The 5,466-nt window shown below is 39.8% G+C and overlaps 1 non-coding gene across 1 annotated transcript; it reads left to right on the top strand.

Moving 5' to 3' along the window:
• TRNAW-CCA (transfer RNA tryptophan (anticodon CCA)) lies at positions 1-72 on the top strand. The gene has a single exon. It is a non-coding gene; the product is annotated as a tRNA-Trp (tRNA).
• Positions 73-5,466: the final 5,394 nt, after the last annotated feature.

Here is a 5,466-nt window from a genome sequence, read left to right as displayed (position 1 = left end):
TCCCTGGTGGCTCAGAGGTTAAAGTGTCTGCCTCCAATACAGGAGACCCAGGTTCGATCCCTGGGTTGGGAAGATCCCCTGGAGAAGGAAATGGTAACCCACTCCAGTATTGCTGCCTGGAGAATCCCATGGACGGAGAAGCCTGGTAGGCTACAGTCCACGGGGTTGCAAAGACTCGGAAATGACTGAGCGACTTCACTTTCACTTTGCCATTATAGGAGGAATTTCAGCAACAGATGGATAGTTAATTAAATGTCTTTGAAGTACCCTCTAATCTTGAGATCTTGTGATTCAATGGAGAATGACATAATTTAGATGATAATTTATGTACAACCCAAGGGATTATATAGGCCATGCCGGAGGACCCCCATTCCCAATGTGCTAGGAAGTCAATTGATAAGTTGGTGAGCACAGAATCTGAACAAATCTTAATGGAATATTATTAAGCTACAGCAGCAGGATCAGTTGGGCCCTCTGAAAATAAGATTATATCAGCTAATCCAACTAAAACATTCATGACCCAAAACTGAAGTCTCTCTTCCTTAGGCAATGCTGAACATACTAAAAACTTTTTTAGCATCAAATTCCCTTTCTTGTAAATTCTCTAAGAATATTTTTCCTTCTTTTGGTTCTACATATTACAATGTTTTCCCTCCCTCTTTGTTTCACTAGATTATCTTAATGTTTGCATTTCCCAGGCTTATAGACTGACATTACTAAGTGTGACATTGGCTTCTTCCTGGAGACCTCTAGGGAGTATTCAAATGTCATCAGTAACTTATCCATAGTTATGGTATTGATGTAAATAGGCTTCAGTCTTTTTGAAGGATTTCCTGTAGACAGTTGATTCCACCCATCGTAGGTGGATTTTGTAAACTGCAAACACAGAGCCCTTCTCTGACTTGCTGGCTCTCTTTTCTGATCACTTGTCTCTGTTATTGTTTGTCCTAAACTTACTTTCACAGTTATAACTCTTGTATACAATTCCCAGGAATTAATATGTAATGGTCAGTGCTGAATTACTTAACAGTTTAAACATGTACTTGGGACATCCAGAAAAATGTTTTTAAGAATTCTTCTAAGAATTTGATTGTTGGTGTTTCAAAAAGAAAAAAAATTAAGTAGTCATGATGGGGAAAATTGGTACTTTGTTATATTTATTTTAGTGTTTATAAAGGTTTTTAATTCGAATCCATAGAGAATGGTATTGGAATCCTTCTCTTTTATAGCTTAGAGTCTAACAGTATTAATCTGGCCTTGACTGAAGTGTGCAAAAATGAAACATCCCATAGTGATAAAAGGGGTTGATGCATGTGGAATCATTTGAAATCAATTATTTTCACTATGTTAGATCAGAACCAGACTTCACAAAGTGAACATAAAGATAGCATGGTACAGGACTTCCCTGCTGTGGTTAAGAATCTGCCTTCCAGTGCAGGGAACACAGGTTCCATTCCTGGCCCAGGAAGATCCCATATGCCTTGGGGCAACTAAGCCCTAGAGCCACAACTGTTGAGTCCACACAAACTAGAGCCTGTGCTCTGCAACAAGAGAAACCACTGAAATGAGAAGCCCATATACCACAACTAGAAAAAGCCCACATACAGCAACAAAGACGCAGAGCAACCAAAAATAAATAAATACATAAATATTATTTTTAAAAAGATAGCATGTTGTGATGGAACTGGATTTAACTCCCCACTCCACAGTCACAACCAATGCTGCCCTGGAAAGTCTAACTTTTCTAGGACTCAGTTTATTCATCTATAACTTAGTGCTCTGGTTCCTCAGGAAGCAACTGTCCAAGCGGTAACCTACATTGACAGGCAGAAGGTGGGGTGGTGGTAGAAAGAGACAGTGAAGCAGTATGGTATAATGGTTGGAAACACGGATTCCAGAGCCAGTCTACCTGGGTTTGAAGACTGCCTCATTTTACTTTTCCATAAAATGGCTTGTTGTAAGATTCTGAGTTAAAATATATAAAGCATTTAGAACAATGCACTCCATAGTTGCTTACTACTCTGATGATGATGATCCATAAGAAAATACAAGCAGATGCCCTGAATCCAATGGTACTTCCTTTTACTTTTGAAAAGGGGAACAGAAATTATAGTTTAAAGGCCATAATTATATGAACTTTGTAAGATTATAGAAGGTTTGCCACTCCCTTATGTCTGTTAACTTTATTCTCTGTTTCTCCAGGGTAGTTAGCAGATAAACCTTAAAATTAAATGACGCTATGCTTGATTTCAATGTCAGCAAACAAGTAGGGGAGGTGAAGAGACCATGTATCATTCTGCAGCTAGGTTTAGGAAGACAACAACAAAAGAAGAGAAAACAGGTGTGTTCCTGTGGCTACAAGGAAGAAGGAACATAGGGAGCTGACCTAGGCCTGGGAAGAGGTCTGACGACTCGATTATGGCAAGGCTCTTGTGTTTTCTTGTCCTCTCTATTTCCCTCAGAGGACTGTGGTAGGCACCAAGTGACTTTATAACATTGCTTTTTAAGCTGGTAAGTGTTACAAAGACATCTCTTTAATAGCAGTGTGTACTTTCATTTTTACAACTGTTGCATTGGAAAGCTGAACTCAGAAGTGTGAATTATTTATAGACAAACAGGCATATTAAAAATATTAAGAGTTTATTTGAGCAAAAAATGATTTGGATAGAGCAGCACAAAGCCAGAAGTGGTTAGGAGCACTCCACCAACAGGAACTAAGGGAATGACGTATATAGAAAAGGTATGGAAGCAAAGAAAGGATATTATTTGGCCACAGCTTAAAGCCTCATTGTCTATTTGTGATTGGTTATCCTTAAGTTTCTATTTCTTAACACTGAAGCATGTACAGGTATAGGTTTTGATTTGCTCACCTAAGTCACGAAAGCATTAGAGCCACCTCGGTCTAATGGCCTGCTTGTTTAATTAATTTAACAGTATGTAACACGTTCAACTCATTGAACTCAGTTCAATGGTTAAATGCCATTGAAACAATATTTCAGTCTTGCCTTTTCTTTAAAACTGATTACACAAGTTCTGCTTCTTCCAGGAAGTCTTCTCTGAATACCTTAACATTCACATCACACTGTGTTCTAATTTTCATAGCAGAAGTTCCTTTTATCTTCTTACCTCTCCTGTGGCCTGTGAAACCTTCCTTATTTAATCTTTTCTCAATAAATCCTGCCACACCCAAATGACTCCCTAAGGCAGAGTTCAATAAACATTGTCAAGTGATGGTATGGTAGGTGGTATCATGTTCCCCCCAAGACATTCACATTCTAATCACTGGAACCTGTTAATATGCCATTTTACATGGAAAAGAGGAGTTAAGTTTGCAGATGGAATTAAGGTTGCTAATCAGTTGATCTTAAAATAGGAAGATTAGTCTGGATTAGCTTCAGTTCAGTTCAGTTCAGTTCAGTCACTCAATCCTGTCCAATTCTTTGTGACCCCATGAACTGCAGCATGCCAGGCTTCCCTGTCCATTACCAACTTCAAGAGTTTACCCAAACCCACGTCCACTGAGTCAGTGATGCCATCCAACCATCTGATCCTCTGTCGTCCTATTCTCCTGCCTTCAATCTTCCCCAACATCAGGATCTTTTCAAATGAGTTAGCTCTTCGCATCAGGTGGCCAAAATACTGGAGTTTCAGCTTTAACATCAATCCTTCCAATGAATACCCAGGACCAATTTCCCCTAGGTTGGATCTCCTTGCAGTCCAAGGGACTCTCAAGAGTCTTCTCCAACACCACAGTTCAAAAGCATCAATTCTTTGGCGCTCAGCCCTCTTTATAGTCCAACTCTCACATCCATACATGACCACTGGAAAAACCATAGCCTTGACTAGACGGACCTTTGTTGGCAAAGTCTGTCTCTGCTTTTGAATATGCTGTCTAGGTTGCTCATAACTTTCCTTCCAAGGAATAAGCGTCTTTTAATTTCATGGCTGCAATCACCATCTGCAGTGATTTTGGAGCCCAAAAAAAATAAAGTCAGCCACTGTTTCTACTGTTTCCCCATCTATTTGCCATGAAGTGATGGGACCAGATGCCATGATCTTCGTTTTTTGAATGTTGAGCTTTTAGACCAACTTTTTTCACTCTCCCTTTTCACTTGCATCAAGAGGCTCTTTAGTTCTTCCTCACTTTCTGCTATAAGGGTGATGTCATCTGCATATCTGAGGTTATTGATATTTCTCCTAGCAATCTTGATTCCAGTTTGTGCTTCTTCCAGCCCAGCATTTCTCATGATGTACACTGCATAGAAGTTAAACAAGCAGGGTGACAATATATAGCCTTGATATACTCCTTTTCCTATTTGGAACCAGTCTGTTGTTCCATGTCCAGTTCTAACTGTTGCTTCCTGACCTGCATACAAATTTCTCAAGAGGCAGGTCAGGTGGTCTGGTATTCCCATCTCTTTCAGAATTTTCCAGAGTTTATTGTGATCCACACAGTCAAAGGCTTTGGCAGAGTCAATGAAGCAGAAGTATATGTTTTTCTGGAACTCTCTTGCTTTTTTGATGATCCAGCGGATGTTGGCAATTTGATCTCTGGTTCCTCGGCCTTTTCTAAAACCAGCTGGAACATCTGGAAGTTCACGGTTCACATATTGCTGAAGCCTGGCTTGGAGAATTTTGAGCATTACTTTACTAGCGTGTGAGATAAGTGTAGTTGTGTGGTAGTCTGAGCATTCTTTGGCATTGCCTTTCTTAGGGATTGGAATGAAAACTGACCTTTTCCAGTCCTGTGGCCACTGCTGAGTTTTCCAAATTTGCTGACATATTGAGTGCAGCTCTTTCACAGCATCATCTTTTAGGATTTGAAATAACTCAACTGGAATTCCATCACCTCCATTAGCTTTGTTCATAGTGACACTTCCTAAGGCCCACTTGACTTCACATTCCAGGATGTTTGGCTATAGGTGAGTGGTCACACCATTGTGATTATCTGGGTTATGAAGATCTTTTTTGTACAGTTCTTCTGTGTATTCTTGCCACCTCTTCTTAATATCTTCTGCTTCTGTTAGGTCCATATCATTTCTGTCCTTTATTGAACCCATCTTTGCATGAAACATTCCCTTGGTATCTCTAATTTTCTTGAAGAGATCTCTAGTCTTTCCCATTCTATTGTTTTCCTCTATTTCTTTGCATTGATCGCTGAGGAAGGCTTTCTTATCTCTCCTTGCTATTCTTTGGAACTCTGCATTCAAATGGGTATATCTTTCCTTTTCTCCTTTGCTTTTTGCTTCTCCTCTTTTCACAGCTATTTGTAAGGCCTCCCCAGACAGCCATTTTGCTTTTTTGCATTTTTTTTTCTTGGGGATGGTCTTGCTCCCTGTCTCCTGTATAATGTCATGAACCTCCGTCCATAGTTCATCAGGAACTCTATCAGATCTAGTCTGATTAGTTTAAAGGCCTTAATTGAAAAGACCCTGATGCTGGGAAAGATTGAAGGCAGGAGGAGAA

This window comes from Bos taurus, chromosome X (assembly GCF_002263795.3).
Source record: "Bos taurus isolate L1 Dominette 01449 registration number 42190680 breed Hereford chromosome X, ARS-UCD2.0, whole genome shotgun sequence".
In the NCBI taxonomy this organism is placed as follows: Eukaryota; Metazoa; Chordata; class Mammalia; order Artiodactyla; family Bovidae; genus Bos; species Bos taurus.
The sequence above is the reverse complement of the archived record's forward strand: the minus strand, read 5'-3'. Positions and strand labels throughout refer to the sequence as shown.